Below are 22,028 nucleotides of genomic sequence, written 5' to 3'. Positions count from 1 at the left end.
TTATTTGGAAAAAGATTCTTTACAGATGTGACTAAGTTAAAGCTCTTGAGATGAGGAAACCATTCTGGATTATTGCAGGGAGCCCTAAATGCTATCACATAAGTATCCTTATAAGAGAGGGGCAGAGTGAGCTTTGAGACACACAGAAGAAGAGGAGATGCAACCTTGGAGGCATTAGAGTGATATGGTGGCCCCACACCAAGAAATACCAGCAACCACCAGAAGGTGGATGAGGCATGGAATGGAATCTCTGCTAGAGCCTCTGGAGGGAGCAGGGCTCTGCCAACACCTTGATTTTGGACATCTGGCCTCCAGAATTGTGAGCGTATAAATTTCTGTTGTTAAAAGTACTAAGTTTGTGGTAATTTGTTACAGCAACCACAGGCAGGAAAGGAATACAGCCAATGACAGACCTCCCTGAATCTCAGTGCCCTCATCTCTAAAATAGGGTCATACTAGCTACGTTGTAATGTTGTCAGAATTAAATGAGAAAATGTGTAAAAATAGAATGGAAAGAAAGAAGCGAGCAAAGAGCAAAAGATAGGGAACATGCTAGGAAAAATAAAGGTATCCCTTGTTTGATGTGAGTAATTTGTACCTGATGATCAGATGTTTTACCCAACAATGTTTTCTAGGAGACAACTTCCCATTATTTTAAATGAGAAAAAAGATAACGTTTAATATGTCAATCCAACTCCCCAACCAATTTCCTGAAGTGTTAGTAAAACACAGTGAAATACACATAATTGAACAATAAGCTATTATACTAGGATTTAAAATACAGATCTAGCCACTGTTCAGTTGATAAAAATTTAGATTTATGATACCGAAACTCAATACAAAAATGTTGAGGAAATGATATACAGGAAAATCCTTAAGACACTTTCCAGATATGTTCCATAGAATGTGAGAACCACGGGTAGATACTTTGAAAAGCACACTGAGTGTCAACATGAGGGCTACACATTTCAGACCTTGCCAGTGCTAAAAGGCCATCATAGCATCAGTGTGAGCCACACTCTGCCACTGGGCGCTTGAACTGAAAACATTTCCACAGTGTCTTTCACATTTCGCAAAGAGTTAAGAAAATATTAAAGACAATTGCAGAGAATGAAGCAAAGCAAGTAAGACAAGTTTCTACATACAAAGCAAGTGTTTTTAGCAACTATATTTTTAGGTGATGGAGGATATAATTTTAAGTATTTTAAATCCTAGTATAATAGCTTATTGTTCAATTATGTGCATTTCACTGTGTTTTACATTTTAAAGCATTTTAAAAATGCTTTGTTGTCAGGCTTTCCTGGTGGCGCAGTGGTTAAGAATCCGCCTGCCAATGCAGGGGACACGGGTTCGAGCCCTGGTCCGCGAAGATTCCACATGCTGTGGAGCAACTAAGCCCCGTGCGCCACAATTACTGAGCCTGTGCTCTAGAGCCCGTGAGCCACAACTACTGAAGCCCACGCGCCTAGAGCTCCGCAACAAGAGAAGCCACTGCAATGAGACGCCCATGCACCGTAACGAAGAGTAGCCCCTGCTCACGGCAACTAGAGAAAGCTTGCACAAAACGATGAAGACCCAACGCAGCCAAAAATGAAATAAATTTAAAAAAATGCTTTGCTGTAATTTTCAAATCAGTGCAGTGAGCGGATCTTGTTTCCATAATCATAATGAACAGCTTTTTTTGGCCTCTTTCTAAAATGCCTAAGTTTTCATGAGGATTGTGGGGTGTTTCTTTCCCAACTGGACAGAATCATTTCCCTTCGTCTGTTCCTATATTGCCAGTTTCTGGCTATGCTTGAAATAGAGGGTGGAATTCTGTATGAAAGTGCTTAAAGGGGCTACAGGGCATAATCTAAGTCATACAGGAATTGTGAGGATTTAATGAGATAATGAATGAAAAGAGCGTAACACAGTTCCCAGCACAAGTCAGTATCTAATTATCATTGTTATTATCATTGGCAGATTACTGCTGTATTTTTATGTTACAGACGAAAGTTTTCACATGATTTTTCTTTTAGGACCAAAAACAGGTTTCCATATTACCTATAAGTACAAAAGTCCTAAAGATGGAAAACAATAAGTTATTTATTGTATCACTAATATGTCTGAGACTAAAAGAGTTTGGGGAAGAGTAGAAAAAACAAATGGTAAATCTTGTACTTATAAAGAAAGAAGGGCTATCTATCTCCATTATAGACAGCTGTTATGCACAGGCTGGAGCAACTCTTTAGGTAGAATCAGGGACACTTGAAAACTGTAAGTCTTTTGCAAATTAGGATCATAATCTATTTACAGCCCACCCCCCATGCTGGGCTTTCTGGTGGATAACTGATTCCATGTGTGCAACTTGCAGCAGGAAGGGCAGGATAAGGGCCTGGAAATTGTTAAACTCTAGATTGGATGGTACTTTGGAGACCTCCTTACAGGAAAATCTGTCAGTTACATGGCCAATCAAGTTGCAAGGCTAATACTTGCATTCCATTGAATGATGTATAATACACCTCGTGATTCTGCAGTAAATATTTCATTTCTCTTTTCTGCCCAATAGATTGGCTTCATGCAGTTGCTAGATGAAAATAGAATTGTGTTGCAAAAGAGATAAATGATTTAGCAAATATGATTTTATATGCCAAAAAAGGTACACTAGCAGCTTTTATGATGAGTGTCCTTGAAGGGAAATATGGTGATTTTGCATCTGATTTAGGTCTTCTCTAAACAACAACAATAACAAAAAAGTCAAAAACAAGCCTAAGACAGTTTTATCTGTTTGGGTGGTATTAATGGGTTCTTGTTGGGAGATCTGTGATAGTGATGCCTCCTGGTAATTTCTTGTGTGTGAAGGGTACAGGTAGGAATTTATAGGGATGGTTATGATCCAAACTTATTTGGTCTCCAAAGCATGTGCAGGAGAGGTTGTAGGCCTTTTCTCATCTTGCCTGGCATGTATATAACTGCAGATAGCAGCCATGCTAAGTTGTTGGGTAACTCATTTTGGTTACCTTCTTTAGGTGACACATTAGACATTTTTGCCTATCTTGAGTCCTCCATTCTGTCTATTATGGTAGACTGTAAGCTCCATAATGAAACTGTTTCTAACTTGTTCACCTCCGTACCCTAGCCTGGTAGCACTCCAAAAAAAACATGTCAAATAAGTAGAAAGAAGGAACCTAGTGGTTGTCTTATCCATCCATCCATTCATCCATCTGTCCTTCCATCCATTTCTCAAGATTGCTGTTTTCTTAAGGTTTCTGTTGACACAAAGTGTCAGCCTTTGTTTCTTGGCTTTGGAAAGTGATCATTTAAATTCTCCACCCCTGAGAGATTGTCAGATACACATGGGCAAAATAAACGTGGTCAAATGCACATTGTAAAATTAAACTTGAGGTGAAGCTATAATTTATTAATGTGCAGAGTGATTGATAAACTTAAGAAAAGAAATTGTACCACTTTGGTCAGCTAGATATACAAACCATTTGGAAACCTCAGCAAAACTGAAAGGGGGCATCTGATGCCTCTAATCTACCTCTCCCTGCTCCCCATCCTTAGCTGCTATTCACACTTGCTTTTCTTAAACATATATATTGTGACAAGTTGGGAGCTACCTTCTCTTTTCTGAGATGATCTTTGAAGAATAATGTACTGAACTGCAGCCTATTTAGATTGTTTATCTGTATTTAAATCCTTAGCTAGGTATCGTGTTTTGCCTTTAAGATAAAATCAATAATAAAACGTTGAAAAACAGCAGAGTAATCCTTGAACTTTCCTCAGCAACTATCCTCCCCTACTTCCAAAAAGGAACACTGCTTAATCTTAACTTTTTTGAATTTTTTTTCTCAGAGTTCATTTAGCTCTGAGTTCACCTTTATTCAAATGTATAGAAGTTAAAAATGGTACAAAGAAAGTTTATTCTAATCCAGACGCATTTGGGAGCCAGTGTCATTACTAAATGCTGTTGGTCTTGATAAGCTCTTTGATGAGCTGAGATCAGCTTCTATCACAGAGACAGATGTAGTTCATTGTACAATAGTGTAAAGGCTATGTAAATAGTTGCTGGTGTGCAACAAATTCAACTTTTGCTGTTTGGAATTTCTGGATTTCTTTTTTTTTTTTTTTTGATCCATGGTTGATTGAATCCTCAGATACAGAACCTGTGGATACAGAGGGCCGATTTTATAGGGTACAACCAATACGTAATTACCTCCAGGAAAGGGCTAGCTGTGGTGGTGCTGCTGGAAGCCGGTGAGTTAGACCAACTAAAATGTTTATGTAACCTCCAAGTCTCATTGTAAAATTCATCCTACCCAATTGATCTTCAGAGCTTTGAAAAGAAAAATTGTGGAGTAATTTGAGCTTCCCCTGTCTCCTCATCTGACCTCCTCTGTTCCTGGAGCAGAGACATTAGATGTCAATCAGAGATCCAAGAACATGGGGAAAGGAGTGAGAAAAGGAAGGCTGGGTAATTCACTTGATAAGTATTATCCATCATTCATGTGTACTGTAGAGCAGTGGGTAGTTGGGGAAGTAGGATCATTTGTAAAGTTCAGGTATTGGAGATGGTAGTGAAGAAAGATATTAAAGCATTATAGTTTTCAAAGGCAGTGATTGTAGAGAATTAAGGACTTCTGCTGTTAGCTTCAATTAAGTATCTGGTGCCAGTCTTGACCTCCTTTCACGAAGAGCTATAAAATTAGATAAAATGTATGAGGCAACTATTTCCAGGAATTGGCTAACAGGCAATGCAGGACTTTGGCCTTTGAGAGAAGGTAACACTTGGAATAGGCCTTGGATTCACCTTGGTTTTCTGCCTAGGGGTCCATTCACTGGACCAGAGAGTAAGCCTTATTCTTTCTTATTAAGAATACATTCAAGTTGGAAGAATTACAGTCTCCCTCACACCATACCCTAAAATTAATTCCAGCTGGATTAAGGAAATAAATGTATAAAAATCAATCATTAGAAAGCTAGGAGAGAAATGAGCATTTATCCCAACTACAGTGAGAGAGAACCTTATAAACTTAAAGACAAAAAGAAAAGATCACAAAAGAAAAGAGTTGTGGACTTGACTCCATTAAAAGTAAACTTCTGTTTGTCAAAAACCAAAAACCAAAATGGAGATACACATGTGCAGCAAACATGAAGTATGAGTGCCTAGGGATCTTAAAAGACCAAGAGCTCATACCAATTGATAACAATGCATGATTCCAGTAGTTAAATGGGAGGTCAGACATCCAGTTTTTTCCATCCTAAAGACTTTATTTTTAATTCTTTTCTGCTCAGTGGGAGAACTCAGTTGCCCAAGGTCTCTTCCAGCTTGCTGTTTCATCACTCCTACTTCTGAGCCTCAGCAGGGGCCTGGCCTTACATTCCATTGCATTCCCTCCCTGGGGCCTTCTATCTCTTACATGCAATCTTTAGTGATGTTTCTGTGAGCTCTAAAAATGTGGGGTTTCCCAGCAACATTGTTCTGTGGCATTTGTTATCAGGTATGGGTGTTGCATAGTCATCTTTTATTGGAGATGTAGTAGTTTCATTTCTAGAAAGAAAATGTGACATGTTCCCCCTTTTGACTTCCTACCTTCTCTGAAAAATTGGGTGCTTTAGGTGTGTGTGTGTGTGTGTGTGTGTGTGTGTGTTCAGGGTATAGGCTTGAGGGGAGTAATAAAGGAATTGATGGTGGGGAGGTCTGCCCCAGCATTACCACATTTTCTGATCTGCTGGAAGCAGAAAAATGAGTGTGATGACCTGAGGGAGCTGATGACTAAGTCAGTATATGTTCTTAGGCACGTTTCAGTAAATTACATTGAGTTAGATTCTCCCTGTTAGTCCTGTGTCCATTTACAGGGGTGGGCACTTAACATGTAGGTCTACTCCACTGTATAGCCCCAAAGAAAATATACATAAGCGTTCATTTATTCATCCATAGGGAGAACCCACTATGTTCAAGGCACTGTAAAATATACAAAGAGAAATTCTCAAGACGTTTCAAATCTTAGAATCTGTGGATGTACACAAATAAGTAGAAGGTCAGAAAGGGTTAAGGGTCATTAGAGACTTGAATGGAAACATACAATTAAAAATATAGTAAGCAGAGATTCTGGCCCAGCAAAGATGATGTAGACCCATTTTTCCTGCTCCTCCTCCTAAGCACAACTATGAACTCTAGAAATGAAGCAAGAGGCAACCAAATGAGAATTCTGAAAGGTGGTAAGAAAAAGTTGAGCTGGTTTGAGACTTCAGGACTAGAGGAACAGCATAGTAGCAGGGTATCTAGAGTCCTCCCTCCCAAGAGAAGAAGCCACCCAGACCAGGTGTTTCCTAACTCATAACCCAATGACAGGGGGAAGCCCAGGGAGGTTGATTTTTTTTCCTGATTGAATGGGAGTATTGCTGGCAACATCAGAGAAGTCTGATCCCTCCAATAAGGGGAATGAGAACCAGAGGAAAGAAATAGAAAACAAGTAATATGATAATAGACTGAGGTGCTAACATATCAATAATGATCTTAAATGTAAATCATCTAAATCATTCATTGAAAGATAAAGAGTGACAGAGTGGATAAAAGAACTCAGTCCAACTATATGCTGCTTATGAGGAACTCACTTCAAAGTCAATGATTAGGTAAGTTGAAAGAAAAAGGATAGAAAAAAGTACACCATACAATTATTAATTTTCAAAAAGCAGGAGAGACTATATTAATATGTGATAAAAGTAGACTTCAGAGCAAAGAAAATATCAGAGACAAACAGAGATATTATGTAATGATGAAAGCATCAACCCACCCAGAAAACTTAATGATTCTAAATATATACACACCAAACAATAGAGCCTTAAAGTACATGGGGAAGAAACAAACAAAAACAAACAACCCAACTAACAGAGTTGAAGGAGAAATAGAGAAATTGACAACTGTGGTTAGAGACTCCAGTGCCTCATCTCAACAATAGATAGATCTACTATGCAGAAAATCAGCAAGAATATAGAAGATCTGAGCATCACAATTGGCTAATAGTATCTAATTGACATATATAGAACACTCCATCCAATAATAGCAGAATATACATTTTTTTCAAGCACTCATGCATCATTCACCAAAATACACCTTGTCTTGGGTCACAAAAAACCCTTTAAGTTTTAAAAATTGAAATCATGCAGAATGTGTTCTCTGACTATAATAAAATCTAACTAGAAATCAATTACAAGAAGATCACAAAAAAAGTTCTAAACATAGGTCAAAGAGTAACTCTTAAAGGAAATTTAAAAATACATAGAACTGAATGAAAATGAAAATACAATATATCAAAATATGTAAGCTGCAGCTACAGCAGTGCTGAGATGGATATTTATACCACTAAATACGATATTAGAATTGAGGAAAGTTCTCAAATTAATAACCTAATAACCTAAGTTCCTACCTCAAGTATAAAAAAGAAAGAAAAATAAACCAACAGCAAGCAGACAGAAAGAAATAATAAAGGTAAAAGCAGAAATCAATAAAATTTAAAACAGGAAAAAATATAAAGTCAATGAAGCAAAAAGTTGGTTATTCTAAAAAATTAATAAAATTGATAAATGATTAGCAAGGCTGACAATAACAAAATTGCCAACATTAGAAATGAAATAGGGGATATAAATACAGATCCTACAATCATTAAAAAATAAATAAGGATACACTGTGAGCAATTTCATATTCACATAGTCAGCTACTTAGAAGAAAGGGATCAATTTTTCAAAAATTATAAACCAACTAAATTCAGCCAGGATGAAATGGACAGCTTGAGTAACGATTAAAGAAATTGAGTTAGTACTTAAAAGTTTCCCCCCAAGAACTCCTCAGGATCACACAGTTTCACTGGAGAAGTCTACCAAATGTTTAGAAAAGAATTAATACCAATTTTACATAATCTCTTTCAGAAAATAGAAGAGGTAGGAACATTTCCCAACTCATTTTATGAGCCTAGTAAAAGACCACAAAAAGGAAGGAAGGGAGGGAGGGAGGGAGGAAGAAAGACTATTCCAGTCCAATATCTCTTGTGAACTTTGACACAGAAATACTCAACAAAATATTAGCAAATCAAGTACAACAATGTGTAAAAAGAATTATGTACCATGACCAAAGGGGATTTAATACAGGTATGCAAGGATGGTTGAGTACTTTAAAATGAATCAATGTAATCTACTATATCAACAAGCTAAAGAAGAAAAATGATATGATCGTATCAATTAACCCAGAACAAGCATTTGACAAAATCCAGCATCCATTTATAATAAAAATTGTTGGCAGTTTAGGAATAGAGTTGAATTACCTCAACTTGATAAAGAGAATCCCTGAGTGCTTGCTTCAGCAGCACATATGCTAAAGTTGGAACGATAGAGAAGATTAGCATTGCCCCTGCCCAAGGATGACATGGAAATTCGTGAAGCATTCCATATTTTTATCTTTTTTGACCCCCTTCCTAGAGTAATGAAAATAAAAGCAAAAATAAACAAATTGAAACCTAATTAAACTTAAAAGCTTTTACACATCAAAGGAAACCATAAGTGAAATGAAAAGACAGTCCTCAGAATGGGAGAAAATATTTACAAATGAAGCAAGTGACAAAATATTAATCTCCAAAATATATGAACAGCTCATGCAGCTCAATATCAAAAAAACAACCCAATCCAAAAATGGGCAGAAGACCTAAATAAACATTTCTGCAAAGAAGACATACAGATGGCCAAGAGGCACATGAAAAGATGCTCAACATCACTAATTATTAGAGAAATGCAAATCAAAATTACAATGAGGTATCACCTCACACCGGTCAGAATGGCTATCATCAAAAAAATCTACAAACAACAAATGCTGGAGAGGGTGTGGAGAAAAGGGAACCCTCTAGCACTGTTGGCGGGAGTGTAAATTGATACAGCCACTATGGAGAACAGTATGGAGGTTCCTTAAAAAACTAAAAATAGAACTACCATATGACCCAGCAATCCCACTCCTGGACATATACTGAGAGAAAACCATAATTCAAAAGGACACAGGTACCACAGTGTTCACTGGAGCACTATTTACAATAGCCAGGACATGGAAACAACCTAAATGTCCATCAACAGATGAATGGATAAAGAAGATGTGGTACATATATACAATGGAATATTACTCATCTATGAAAGGGAACGAAATTGGGTCATTTGTAGAGACGTGGATGGACCTAGAGATTGTCATACAGAGTGAAGTAAGTCAGAAAGAGAAAAACTAATATCATATATTAATGCATGTGTGTGGAATCTAGAAAAATGGTATGGATGATCTTATTTACAAAGCAGAGATAGAGACACAGATGTAGAGAACAAATGTATGGATCCTGGGGGTGGGGGTGGGGGTGGGTGAGATGAATTGGTAGACTGGGATTGACATATATACACTATTTATACTATGTATAAAATAGATAACTAATGAGAACATACTGTATAGCACAGGGAACTCTAATCAATGCTTTGTGGTAACCTAAATGAGAAGGAAATCCAAAAAAGAGGGGATATATGTATATGTATAGCTGATTTACTTTGCTCTACAGCAGAAACTGACACAACATTGTAAACCAACTATACTCCAATAAAAATTAATTTAAAAAAAAGAATCCCTGATATTGGGAACAACGCATGGATGTTCACTCTCATTACTTCTATTCAATATGGTACTGGAAGTTCTAGCCACTGTAATACAGCAAGAAAAAGGAATAGGTGGCATGCAGATTGGAAAGGAATAAAATAAAACTAGCTCTATTTGCAGATGACAGGATTTTCTACCTAGAAAATCCCTAGGAATCTACAACAACAACAAAAATCTCCCAGAACTAATAAGTGAGTTCAGCAATTAATTAATCCACAAAATTAATTGTATTTCTATGTGCTAACAAGGAACATGCAGAAACCAAAATTTTAAACACAATACCATTTACAACTGTTCCAAAGAAAATGAAATATTAGATATACACTTAACAAAATGCATACAGGATTTGTATGCTGAAAATTACAAAATACTGATAAAAGAAGTCAAAGAAGACCTTCCAATAAATGTTGGAAGTCTCAACATAGTACAGACGTAAGTCCTCCCCAAATTGATCTAAGGTTTAATGCAATTCCTAACAAAATTCCATCCAGCTTATTCTAAAACTTATATGTAAAGACACAGGTCCTATAATAGCTAAAACAATCATAGCATAGAATAATAAAGTATGGGACTTCCCTGGTGGTGCAGTGGTTAAGAATCTGCCTGCCAATGCAGGGGACACGGGTTCTATCCCTGGTCCAGGAAGATCCCACATGCCACAGAGCAACTAAGCTCATGTGCCACAGCTACTGAGCCTGCACTCTAGAGCCCACGAGCCACAACTACTGAAGCCTTCGCACCTAGAGCCCGTGTTCTGCAACAAGAGAAGCCACCACAATGAGAAGCCTGCTCACGGCAACGAAGACCCAATACAGCCATAAATAAATAAATAGATAAATATTTTTTTAAAAAAGAATAATAAAGTAGGGGGGACTCACTCTATCCAATACTAAAGCTAACTATATAGCCATAGTAATCAAGCCAATGTGGCACTGGCAGGGGATGGAATGGAACAGAATGGAGGACCCAGGAATAGATCCACACACATGCTCAGATGATTTTTGACAAAGGAGCAAAAGCAATTCAATGAAGGAAGCCCAGCCTTTTAACAAATGGTATTGGAGCATTAGACATCCATCGGCAAAAAAATAACATCTAAACCTCATACCTTATACAAAAATTAACTCAAAATGGATTACAGACTTACATAAAGTGTAAAATTACAAAAATTTTAGAAAAAATAAACATAAGAGAAATTTCTTGGGATCTGAGTTTAAGCAAAGAATTCTTAGACTTCATACCAAAAGCATAAATCTATAAAAGGAACAATAGATAGATTGGACCTCAACAAAATTAAAATTTTTCTCTGTGAAAGCCATGTAAGGAGAATGAAAAGACAGTCTATAGGCTAGAAGAAAACATTTACAAACTACATATTCCACAGAGGACTAGTATCTAGTATATGTAAAGAACTCCTAAAAGTCAACATTAAAAAAGCAAGCAATCCTATTAGAAAATGGGCACAAGTCATGAGCAGACATTTCACTGCGGAAGATGTACAGATGGCAAATAAGCACACTAAAAGATATTCCATATCACTAGCCATCAGAGAAATGCAAATCAAAACCATAATGAGCTATCACTTCACATCTATCAGAATGGCTAAAATAAAAAATAATGACAACACCAAATATTGGTGAGGATGCAGAGAAACTGTTCACTCGTACTTTGTTAGTGGGGATGTAAAATGGTACAGCCACTCTGGGAAACAAATCTGGCAGTTTTTTACAAAACTAAACATACAACTACCATATGACCCAGCAGTTGCACTCTTGAGCATTTATCTCAGAGAAATGAAAATTCATGTTCACATAAAAACTGGTACATAAATATTCATAACAGCTTCATTCATAGTAGCCAAAATCTGGAAGTAGCCCAGATGTTTTTAACAGATGAGTGGTTAAATAAACTGTGGTACCCATGGAATTCTACTCAGCAATCAAAAGGAACGAACTATTAATACAATCAACAACTTGGGTGATTCTCCAGAGTCGTGTTGCATGAAAAAAGCCAATCCCAATAAATTATATATTTTATTTTTTAGGGTTTCTTGTTTTTCAATTTTTAAAAAATTGAAGTATAGTTGATTTACAATGTTGTGTTAGTTTCTGGTGTTACAGAAAAGTGATTCAGCTATATATGTGTGTGTATGTATATATATATTCTTTTTCATATTCTTTTAAATTTATAAGTTGTTTCAAGATATTGAATATAGTTTCCTGTGCTATACAGTAGGACCTAGTTTATCTATTTTTATATATAGTAGTTTGTATCTGCTAATCCCAAACTCCTAATTTATCCCTGCTCTCTTTCCCCATTAGTAACCAGAAGTTTGTTTTCTATGTCTGTGTGTCTGTTTCTGTTTTGTAAATAAGTTCATTTGTATCATATTTTAGATTCCACATATAAGTGATAAGATTACATAGTTTTTGATTCCATTTAAGTGACATTTTTGAAATGACAAAATGGAGGACAGATTAGTGATTGCCAGAGCTTAGGGATGGAGGTGAGGGAGGGCCGAGTGAAAGGTGGGTGAGGTAATAAAGGCACAACATGAAGGATCCTTGTGGTGATAAAACTGCTCAGTATCTTGACCTTGGTGGTGGATACACGAACCTGCACAGATTATAAAATTGTATTGAACTTAATACATACACAAACACACACACATATACTGAAATGAGTACAAGTAAAACTGGGATTTGGGGGAATTCTGAATAAGATTGGTGTATTGTATTAATGTCAAATCCTAGTTGTGCTATTATACTATGGTTTTTCAAAGTGGAGGAAACTGGATAAAATATACACAGGATCTCTTTGTATTATTTCTTACAACTGCATGTGAACCTGCAATTATCTCAACCATGATTTCAATTAAAATTATGTATATAAAACTCTTTTTAAAAATTATAAATATATATACCATAGTAAGTGCTTTTTGAGCACTCACTATGTGTCATGCACTGTTCTGATGACTTTATATCATTAATAACTCCATTTAATCCCCAAACAGCAATATTATCCCCATTTTCCAATGAGGAAACCAAGACACAGTGAGATTAAGCAACCAGTCCAAGGTCACAAGCCTAGTCAGTGGCAGAATCTGTATTAGAACCCAAGAAGTTTTAGTTCCAGTATCCACAACCCTAATAGGTTATTTTCTTTCTTTACCTAAAGATTAGTTATAGCTGAGGTCATTAGGAAGGACTTTATGGAGAAAATGACATTTTAAGCTTCCTTAGAGGGGAGATTATGGTCTGATGTATATATTGCATTAATTGTACTGTCAATAGGAGGAACTTAATATGTATTTGTTGAATCAATACCTTCTTTAAACCACTAGTTGATTCCTTCAGTTACTGATTGTCAGGAGCCCAGGGTTTGCAAAATGAGAAAACACGGGACCCAGGGCAATGAGCTCATTTTGTCTTCTCTAGGCAGTTCTATTCTATGTTGTGTGGAGATAACACACTGCAGAACTTGCAGCAACACTTAGAATGTCCCCCAGATATCAGTATTGTCCCCCAATTACTGGGACATTGAAAAAAGCACCCTCCCCCACTCCATTTCCTAGTTCCCCCTAAGGATCCTGGTGGAGAACCAGTATACTTAGTCTCTTGTTATCAAAGCTCAGAGAATTCCTACAACAGAACTGCGGGATTCACACGATTCAATAGGGACATTACATCTACCCCCTTGGCATGGCTCTGTGCATGTGATAGAAAGAAATAGAACTTCCTTGACTTCACAGTGGCTCTAAGTTTGAATCTGAATTGGTCTAAAGTGTTCATTTTGTTTTTTTCTTTTTTTTTTCTGGTTGTTATTTTTGATGGGCATAAAGAAATTTCCCCTTTCAGAGAAATGCTGCTGAGTACACGCCATATAGCATACCCCAAACCAAGCTCTTTCAACCTCAATAGAAGAAAAATATCTGAAAGGGAAACATATTAATGGATCATTTTTGTAAACATGAAAAATCTCTTGGAAGGGCAATTTTCTCTTGTTGACTGGCAGAAAAATAGCAGTGTTAATTATGTTGCCTTGTTAAATCTGAAAGAATGTAGTGAACATTGGGAACTATTCTAATTGCATTTGTGGAAAGACATCTAAGGGTCAGAAGCCATCTCTATCAGAGAAATGCCGAGGCAGCTGTGTCCCTTCAGAGCCACTGGGTCTGAATGTGCTCAGGGGAAATAGTTGTGAGCTTGAGTCCATGGACTTTGGGGCAAAACTCATGGGGAAGTGAGGGTAGGGAAAGGCAGAATTTCTACTTCAGATTCTGAGCACTGGCTGTTTCTTTCCTCTTCCCATGGATAGAAGGGAAGGAGGTAAATTTGAACAGAATTGCAGAGGTACATGCAATCATTTGGGTGCCGATGTCTCCACGCTTGGCTTGGCCCATGTTGGCAGAGAAGCTTTCTAGCCATCAAAATGGGGAGAAAAAATCTTGCCCCCAGTAATACAGTTCTTTCAAAACAGCCCAAAGTGTGAGGTTGAAATAGAAGAACAAAAACCAAATGATGAGTTGCATAAAAAATGGAAATAGTATGTTGCTTTCCTATAAACCTGGTTCCAGGATAGAAATTTTGGAGAGCCCTAGAATGTAGAAGAATGCTGTTCAGGGTAAAAACAGGAGTTCAGAGGCCCAGCTTTTATACCCTGTTTGAATTTCAGATGAGATAAAACCAGCAGCTCTGCTAAGTTGCAGTACAAAAGCTTACATGGCTTCTGGAGAAAAGCAATTTATTTTAGATTTTAGTACAGCAGCTATCGTTTAAATTGCTAGCGATTGTAATTGAACTCAGAACCAGCCTTCTCTGTGAACACAAGGTGCAGTAATGTTACCCAGGCTGTGGGTAACGTTACTGCACCATCATCGAGTCACTAGTATATTGCCAACCTTCCCACAACTAGCCCATTCAAAAAAACCTGGGAAATGTACCTAGCTGGGTATTCAAATGTGCAACTTGCTGTACATTTTGGGGGATATTAATATGAAACAGCCAGGAGGCAGCAATCTTGAGGAAATTAGAAATTAGAGAACATGCAATTAGCACTAGGGAACCTTTTCAATTTTCATCTTTATTTAGGGTCATGAAGGGGCTTGTGGGGTGGGGGAAGGAGGAGGTGTGTGCAGGGAGAATCCAGGAGAGAGAAAAGAGTCCCTCTTGCTACTGGAAAATCTTTGATTTGGTAATGAAGGGGATGTGCTTACCCTCCAAACCCCAGAATGTCATCCTGTCATTACGTCCTAATGAATGCTTAATTTTTCTGTTGGGAAAAAAATGTGTCTCTTTTCCATACACTGCATTTGCTCCTTCCTTTTTATAAATAAATTTATAAATAAATCCAGTTATACAAAATTCACTATTCCTCCAGAGTTATCCAGAGACTCAGAAGACAACATTTCATCCAGGCTCAATTTTTATTTTTGTTTTTAGTAAAAGAGCTTGTCACGGTGCACTTGCTCCTTTCATAGCTTTCTTTTTTGTTTTGTTTTTATGAAAGCAATAACCAGCACATGGCTTACAAATAAAACAGTTTAGAAACACATACGAAAATGAACAGTTCCCAACACTAACTACCCTTTCCCCTTCTTATTGCCCTCCCTAAATGCTGTAACCCATTCCTGGCGTTATCTCCATATTGCCAATTAATTTTTTAAATCAATTTTACATGTTATATACTGCTTTTCTTCTAAGAAAGAGAATTTATCTATCACCATTTCACATTTTCCCACTAACATGACGTTATTGTCCACTTCCATTGGTCTTGCCGCTTCCTTTTTATAATTTTTTTAAATTAATTAATTTATTTTTTAATTGAAGTGTAGTTGACATACAATATTATATAAGTTACAGGTGTACAGTATAGTGGTTCACAATTTTTAAAGGTTATACTCCATTTATAGTTATTATAGAATATTGGCTGTCTTCCCCGTGTTGTACAATATATCCTTGTAGCTTATTTTATACATAATAGTTTGTACCTCTTATTTCCTACCCCTATATTGCCCCTCCCCCCTTCTCTCTCCACACTGGTAACCACTATTTGTTCTCTGTATCTGTGTCTCCTCCTTTTTTTGTTATATTTACTAGTTTGTTTTATTTTTTAGATTCCACATATAAGTGATATCATACAGTGTTTGTCTTTCTCTGTCAGACTTATTTCACTTAGCCTAAATAATGCACTCCAAGTCCATTCCATTGTGTGTGTGTGTGTGTGTGTGTGTGTGTGTGTGTGTGTGAATCATATCTTCTTTATCCATTCATCTGTTGATGGACACTTAGGTTGCTTCCGTTATCTTTGGTCTTGCCACTTCTAAATCACATTTAAATCTCTCTTCACTGGTCTATCAATCTAGTCAGCATCTCTTACCTCCTTACCATAGATGAGATATGAGCATTCATACCCCTTTCTCCACTATTCTTTTCCCTCTTCCACTTTCAGTTCTCATTCAGTTGTACCATTATTTTTGCATTGTCAAGTTTAATTTACATTTTCTCTGTCACCAGAGAGGTCTTTCTTTGTGATTTTTCCAAAGTTGACTATAATGAAAAAGATTTGCATCATCAGGACTTTGCTAAATTATTTTTTAATAAATTTATTTATTTATTCTTGGCTCTGTTGGGTCTTTGTTGCAGGGATAAAACTCGTGTCCCCTACATTGGCAGGCGGATTCGTAACCACTGCACCACCAGGTAATCCCTTTGCTAAGTTATTTACCGCAGACCCAAGTGGTTTCTATGGTTTCAGTGTCACAGCTCCTGTGATACACAAAGGAGACTGTGTCTAGAATCAGGTTCAAATGGATTCTCTTCCTCTGTCATTTTGTCAGAATCATGCCATCTTTCAGTGTGTGTAATATATATTTTAAGTTTTTCTTATAAAGTTATCTGTGCTTGATTTTATTGGAATTTCTGATGTCCTCTTGCCTTTCCTGAGTGTGTGCCTCCATCATATCTTCAGGTTTTCCAAAACTCATATTTGCACTTTCTCTTCTATTGGTTCTCCCTCTTTCTCATTAGATCTCCATTTTGCTCTCATTTAGACAGATTGTTTTCTAGACCTGCTGGATAGAATTAGCCTGAGATTCCCATATTGCTCTCCAGAGTTGGATTTACCATTTGCTGGATCCAGTGGGCTTTCTCTCTTTGACTTACCTCCAAATTTTGCTAGTAACTTTCCAAGAAAGAGTGAATGGGAGGTAAACTGAGTCCTTGCAAGCTTGCAGTTTTTCATTTTTCCCTCAAACATGATTGATAGTTTGGGAATAGGACTTTTGTATCGAAAATCATTTTCACTGCTGTCTTTTAGCTGTGATTCCAGCTAAAAATCTGATGTTGGAATCATCAGATTCCAACACTGCTGCTGATGAATCTGATGTTACTCTGATCCTTCCTTTTCTGTAGGCTACCTTTTTAGGGGGAGGGTCTTTTTAGGAGGCTATTACGAATTTCTCTTTAACCTCAGTTTTCTAACATTTCACAGTTCATTCTCCTTGACACTGAGTAGATTCCTATACTTCGAAGATTCATGTGTCCCCTTAGCTCTGGGAAATTTTCTTATATAATTTATTTGATAATTTCCTCCCCTCCAGTTTTGTTTTTCTCATTCTGAAACTTCTGTTAGTCCACATGTAGATCTCCTGGATCAATCATCTATATATCTTATTTTTTCTCACATACTGTACATTTAGTATATAGTCTAGGAGATTTCTCAAGTTTGCCATTAAGCTGTCTATTTATTGAATTTTTTATTTAAGTAATCATGTAATTCCCAAGGGATCTTTTTTTTTATCTCATTATTCCTTTTAAATATAACTCTGCTTTTGTCTTGTAGTTACCAAATATCCTCAAGTGATTCTCGAGGGTATTAAATAGGTTTTCTTTTTTAAGTTTGTATCTTTTCCCTAAATTGTCTTATTTTGCATGGTGTCGTGTTTTCTGCTATTCCCTAAATTGTCTTATTTGCATGGTGTCGTGTTTTCTGCTATTTTGCTTGCTCACTTTATTTAGTGTGCTGGCCTTTCTTGGTGTATTGGATTTCCAGTGATCTGTGGTTATATGTAAAAGAATGAGGTAATAGAAGGGCTGTTTGCAAGCCCTTCAACAGGTGGATTGATCTTGTAAATGGTGTGCTTGAAGGGTCAAAGTTTAGAGTGTGTGCATGGGAATGGGGTGGGGGGATTTTGACTTGCAAGAGTGAGGTTTTAACACCCACGATAACTGTCCTACTTCTCCCCACACACGTTTTTACTGCCTTGAACCTAGTGGTGGCTTCAGGCCAGCTCACATGGAGAGCCAGGAGGGAGGGCAGTCTATGTTACATATACTGACCTGTAATTAATACCCCGCTTTTCAGCTCTACCCACCTCTTCCACCCTCTGTTTTACCCACTATTTCTGAAAACTGAGTTTTTCTGGGGTAGTATCAGGCAGGTCTGTTTTCTCCTTTGCTGAAACCCCCTTTTGGCTTGTGGTTTCCTTTGCTGTGGTTTGTAAGTCAACAGACTTTTATTGAAATCACTCACCTTCTAACGGCTTCTTCCCGTTCTCTTTGTGGCTATGGGTTTACACCTTTGTGCTCCTTTAGTATCATTTAGAAAGTACTTTGGGTGAGAAACGAGGTAAATGAATTTTCTTAGTCCACCGGTGTGAACCAGAGCACATTCTTTTTAAAAAGAGAGTTTGTGATTTTCATATGCCACACGCTCCAGCTCTTCATTTATTTTCAACTGTTTGTTAATCTGACACTTGGAATCAGCAGTCACAGAAAGCTGCACAAACTTATCACTTACTTGATGGAGCCCAAATAATATATACTCAGGGGGAAAAAGTGTGTTGTGCTATTTTCTTTACATCTCTTAACTGATTTTGCCAGGAGTCTTTGTTTTCTTAGGCTTTAGTGAATTCAGCAAGGCTATTAACTTGCTTAAAAGTTCTATTTTAATTTTATTTATTAAAGAAAACATGATTGGATGTCTTCATTCAAAATGTTTCCCTTCTTCTGCAGTAGATAAATGGGCAGAGACCTCAAGAATAGATGTTCCAAATGAGAAACACAATGTGTAATGAATATATGATACTGTTCAATGACAGAGAGATTCAATAAAACAGGTATCTGTGTCACCTATAAAATTAACAAAGACTTAAAATTTGGTAATTATTGAAAAAGCACTATAAGATAGGAACTTTTCGTAAAAAAAACAAAATTTGGTACCAACTTTCAGGTACTTTAAAATGTTTATAATATTTAACCTCATTTTAGGAATTAAAGTTAAGAAAATAATCAGAAAATTAAGATCACGGTTTATTTTTCAAATGCTCATTATAGTATTACGTATAATAGAAAACCCCTTAATGATGTACATAAAGAAAAAAACTATAAAATTTGGCATATCTATACCACAAAATACTGTTCATACGTTAAAATGATGTTTATAAGTTGTTAATGAACTACTAAAATGCTTAAGTGTAATTTAGGTGAAAAGAAAATCTGGAAATGGTATATGTATGAAGATCTCAACCATTCAAAAAGGAAAAAAAAAAAAACTAGAAGGAACTATCCTAAAATTTTAACTATGGTTGTCTTTTGTTGGTAGAATTGTATGGTATGTTTCCTTTTTCTGCTTATTAATATTTTGTTGTATTTTCCAGGTGTTTTATAGTGAATATGCTTGGTTTTGAGGGGGAAAACACTTTAAATCATGCGCTTCTGAAAGTAAACTTTTAAAAAATGTCACCAGATGACCCATATGGTTTTTCCCTCTGAACTTTTTACCCTTCTCTATCACAGAACTGAGTGGACTGTATAAAGCAATGTATGAAGTGTTTTCCATTATTGAAACTCTCTCTCAGATGCATCTGGAAAAGCAAGCCAGTGTATTTTGTTACTTTGCTCTCTGTTTCTCTGTCTCACAAAGTCTGATTTATGTCAACATTAGCTAAAGAAATATTCAGATTCTCTAGAAAGGGGAAACACAGCTGCATCTTTGACTGAAATTAGAGATGAGTGATAAACAGCGGACTGGGAGGCAGACCCTCGGTTTTAGTCCTGCCTGACTCACTTGGTGACTGGTCTGAGCTTTCTCTTGTGAAAAATGTGGGCATTGAATTGGATGGTCTCAAAAGTCCTTCTAGTTCGTTTGCTATGACTTTGCAGATATCTTACCCTGGCATAGAGCAAATGAAACTAAGATACAGAAATGACTCAGTGAGAAGCATGTGTTCTAATTGGTATGTTTCTTTGGTATTTTCTGGGCTTTAAAAAGAGCACCTTGGCTTTGTGAAGTAACAGTTTTACATGTCCATTTGGAAGGTGAGAAAACAGAGGAACCAACAAGTCCGGTGTAAAAGGCACAGTTGCTGAGGTTTCTAGCTGTATTTTGGGTCTTGGAGGGACATCATTTGCTCTCAGAAGCATAGTACAGACCGAGGTTTTTTTTTTTCCCACAGAAGGAAAAAAAGGTAAGGTGGACAGATGATTTGTTTTGTTGCATTTGTTTCCCCTCCGCAATAAAATGTACAGTCAGTGGAATTTTGTGTAAAGACAGAAACTATTTTGGGACAGGTGCTAGTGTTTTGTGCAGGGAAAGCCTTGTGGGCTTCTGCCTTTTCTATATATTGCTACTCTTCCTCCTATTCTCCTTACTTTAAAAAAAAATCCAAAAATAGAAAATACTGTAGTATTTTTTTCAGATTATGTAAGGAACACCTGCCAGTTTTATAAAATTAAAACTCAAAAATCCAACACCACGGGAAAAGGTTTTTGAGAAAGTGAATACCATTTATCCCACCACACAGTAATGACCTTGACTAATATGTGAGGGCATTTTCTCCGAGACTTTCTTCTTCACCCGTGGACACATACACATGCACTATACTGAGAATTGATATATCCAGTAACACTCTTCTGTAATTTTATCTTACAGTGTGCCATGTCCATAGAATTTTACAGCATCATCTATATTTCTAGCACAGTATTACTCTGTAGGGTGAAATGCTTAAATTTACTTAAATCATCTCCTTTGATGGACTTTTAGTCTGCTTCCAACTCTGGCACTTAGAAGCAATGCTGAAATGAGGAACCTTTTATGTATATCTTTGCAACCTGGTTCAGTTGTTTCTCAAGCAGAATTTCATGGAAATGGAATTTCAGTGTCAAAATGTATAACACGTGTGTGTAGTATCTGTGTTTGGGTGTGTATAAGATACAGACACAGGCATCTGCAGTGCTGAACTGTCCTCCGTGAAGGCTGTTCCAGCTGATACTTCTGCCGCCATTGCCGCAGCTTTATTCCACCACCCCCTCCCTCCAGGCGGTGTTCCCTGAGATGTTTCCAGTTGAACAGAAGGCCAACAAACCACCCTGGGAGGGGAGTCTCTAGGCTTCATGCAGTTGTGGCCTTAGTCAGGCAGGCCTGGTTCTGGTGTGCTGTTAGCAGGAGTTCAAGCTCTCCCCTTACTTAGTATTTCATCTTACTCTTTAGCTCCAGGGAAATTTTTGCTGAACTAGAAAAGCAGTAGAAGTGTTTTGCTTTTACTCCTTCACCAAATAGCAGGTGTCCAGGTTCTGGCTGCCTGTTACACATAAGTGCTCCCACTCCGGTTTCCCCTGCCTGTGGTTGGCTTTTGAGTATATTCAATGCTCTGTGTTTGTTAGTTTTGCCTTAGGCTTCTACCCTCCCCCAGTCACTATATCCACCTGGGGCAGTAGACCAGGGTGAAAAAATACCAATGCGCAATTGTTCTTAAGCTCAGAAAATTGATTCTCCCAAGTTTAAGCGGGCATCATGAGTTGTTAACCCTGTTAGAAAAATACAAGTTGGATTTATGATTCCCTTACACAGGTAATTGGGCTCCAATTTTAAATTCTGAGCCAATTGATATACACTGTATTGCATTATAACATAACAAAAATGCAATTGAGTTCAAGTTCAGGTATGAATTTGAGCCTCCAATTATGTGATAAATTATTTTTGGTTCTTTAACAAATGATGCCTAGGTTCACATCATCCTGTCGTGGTTCCCTCTGCCTCCCCCTACTCTGTAATTCTCTCCTCTTTCCTCTCACTTCCATTTTTTTCTTTCTAACCTTGCAAGGCTCAGGAATGACTTGCTTCAGAAATCCAAAACCTGCACATTAAGACATTAAAAGAAAAATTTGTGCCTCATCCCTCCCCACAAACTCTTACTAACATTTCATTTTCATCCACAACTTATTTCTGATGGGTCACTATTATTGCACTGCTTGTAATATGTGCTATTAAGCCACCAGTTGTATAAATTGCTTTCTTGGTATAAGACAGTTTCTCCAGGAGATTCCTTTTGGAACATCGATACTTTGTTACCCTTTCCACAAGATCCTAC

General features: G+C 37.1%; 1 protein-coding gene and 1 non-coding gene across 11 annotated transcripts in view; both read left to right on the top strand.

The window, feature by feature from the left end:
* FHIT (fragile histidine triad diadenosine triphosphatase) overlaps positions 1–22,028 on the top strand; it is a 1,420,480-nt gene that overhangs the window by 519,829 nt on the left and 878,623 nt on the right. The window lies entirely within an intron of this gene.
* Positions 8,330–8,434, top strand: LOC112400635 (U6 spliceosomal RNA). The gene has a single exon (XR_003003441.1). It is a non-coding gene; the product is annotated as a U6 spliceosomal RNA (small nuclear RNA).

This window comes from Neophocaena asiaeorientalis, unplaced genomic scaffold (assembly GCF_003031525.2).
Source record: "Neophocaena asiaeorientalis asiaeorientalis breed wild unplaced genomic scaffold, Neophocaena_asiaeorientalis_V1.1 scaffold251, whole genome shotgun sequence".
In the NCBI taxonomy this organism is placed as follows: Eukaryota; Metazoa; Chordata; class Mammalia; order Artiodactyla; family Phocoenidae; genus Neophocaena; species Neophocaena asiaeorientalis.
Note: the sequence above shows the minus strand (reverse complement) of the source record. Positions and strands in the feature narration are given on the sequence as shown.